Source organism: Oryx dammah, unplaced genomic scaffold, assembly GCF_014754425.2.
Source record: "Oryx dammah isolate SB20612 unplaced genomic scaffold, SCBI_Odam_1.1 HiC_scaffold_6349, whole genome shotgun sequence".
In the NCBI taxonomy this organism is placed as follows: Eukaryota; Metazoa; Chordata; class Mammalia; order Artiodactyla; family Bovidae; genus Oryx; species Oryx dammah.
The window spans coordinates 1-2,013 of NW_024076130.1; the positions used below are offsets into that span (position 1 = coordinate 1).

The window sequence follows — 2,013 nt, forward strand, 5'->3', positions numbered from 1 at the left end:
CTGTGCTCTTCCACTCCGTACATGATCCTTGGGTGACCACGTCACCCTTCAGAGCTTTTACCCATCTGACTTGTTTTCATCAGTATCCCCCTGTATGCTGATGGCTTTTCCCATCACTAAATCTACCTGGGACTATATCTAATCTCAGCTGGGCCCCAGATTCCCCAGAGGCCGAGACGTATGGGGCATCTGCACTCCGATGTCCCAGAAGCCCTGCAGACCTGCTAGTAGCCCCAGGCCAACGTTTCCTGTCTCACGGATGGGCACCGCCATCCACCCAGTTCCTTAAACCACAATCCCGGGCATGCTGTTGGGTGTGATCTTCACTGTGCCTTGACTCCCCTGGAGCTGCTCTGCAAAAGGCTGACCCGAGAGCTTCCTGTTGCCACAGGTGGGGATCCGTTCTTCTCAGAGGCCCTGTTCCTGCAGACACGCTCTGAAGGTGTCCGGGGCACGGGCCATCACCGTCTTTTGGATCTCTTAGAGAATCTGGGCACTGTAATGCACCTGAGAGGTTGAAAGCCCTGTCTTCAACAAGACGATGAGTCAGGACACAGCACTGCAAGCCCATCACTGGGCAATGTGGCAAAGAATATCTGGAAGAGATCCCTAAAGAATGTTTAGGGAGGTGGGTCTTCATGGGTGTGCACCAAACAAGGGATTGCTTAACTGTATTTTTCCCAGTGAGCATCCTGTTCCGATTTGGTCTTCATCTGAGCGCGCGAGTTAATTTGATAACACAGGAAACAGTTTAAAAGGGCAACTGAGCACAGGCAGTAGATATGCTGACAGCCGATCCTGCTACGTCAGCATCAACAGCTCCAATTCTCAGCCATCTTTAGTCTTTAAGACACTATGCTGATCTGTCGAATGAAGTTATCTCCACAGTGTTTAGAAATGTATTCAACTAACTAGGCACAAGAGATCCTGAGAAGAACTAAAACGTACTGAATTTCAGTAACAACAGCAGGGTGTTAACTGTAAAACTTTGGATTCAGGAACATGCCGCAGAGCAAGCACAAGGTCAGTTGTCAAACTAGTATTAATTTGGGCAAGTCGTCCCTTTTCTCAGCCTAAGATAGCTGTCAAGCATAGCGGGTCATGATGAAAACTTGCTTTCACTGTAGAGAGGAGTCGCAAATTTTTGATCTTCGATTTCCTCCTGTAAGAATGGGTTCTGTTTCCACAGCTGCAAGCTCAGCTTTCAGAAGAGAATTTTTCAGATAATGCTCACGTCAGGGCCACATTCCAGACCTACTACTTCAGACTCTCTGGGGCTGTCCTGCCAGCATCAGCTCTCCTAAAGCCTCTCCAGGGGAGATTTGATGCACAGTTTAGGCTGAGAAGCACAAATCGCATGATGCTTCACCCGTCCTGGTTTTAAATAGAATCCTGAACTGAAGAGCCATGCTTGCTACTAAAGACGTTAAATTTTTTTTTGATTATAGTCTTCCATTCTGAGCGGTATTTTGACATATTTATTCACAGCCATATTTAGAACAATTTCAATGACTGAGTGGTGTGTTACGCCCCCAAGTACCCTTCCTTACCAGACACTCAGGCAGATGGACGGGAGGGAACGCACCTCAGTCCCGGCGGCAGAAGGAGGATGGATGGAGTTCCGTTGTCTTGGTTACTGCTCTGCTGAGCATCCCTCCTGGGTTGCTGAGCTCAGGCAGGCGGCCTCACACCAAGTTAACAGGTATTCCTGTGACCAGAGGTTGGAGCTAAGGGCTGAGATCCGTTACTGAATCTGGGAAACGGAAGCTGGGTCCACGTGATTGGAGAAGAATCGGAAAACAACGAAGTAGACTTTCAGATGCAGGGTGGGTTCGGGGAGCCTGTCCAGAGCCACTGACTTGTGGTCACACACTGGGCTCCTGTGCGTAAACACAGAGACACACTAGACGTGTGTGCTCACTGGGGGTTCGGTCCTGACGTGCACGGCGACTGTCTCTGGAGGGCACATCTAGCACATGTGGAGGAGGCCGGACCCAGAACGTGGAAGGAACA

General features: G+C 49.7%; 1 long non-coding RNA gene across 1 annotated transcript; it reads left to right on the plus strand.

The window, feature by feature from the left end:
- The first annotated feature begins 571 nt into the window (after positions 1–571).
- Positions 572–1,402, plus strand: LOC120860028. Its single transcript, XR_005720221.1, has 2 exons — positions 572–628; positions 1,190–1,402. It is a non-coding gene; the product is annotated as an uncharacterized LOC120860028 (long non-coding RNA).
- The last annotated feature ends 611 nt before the right edge of the window (positions 1,403–2,013 follow it).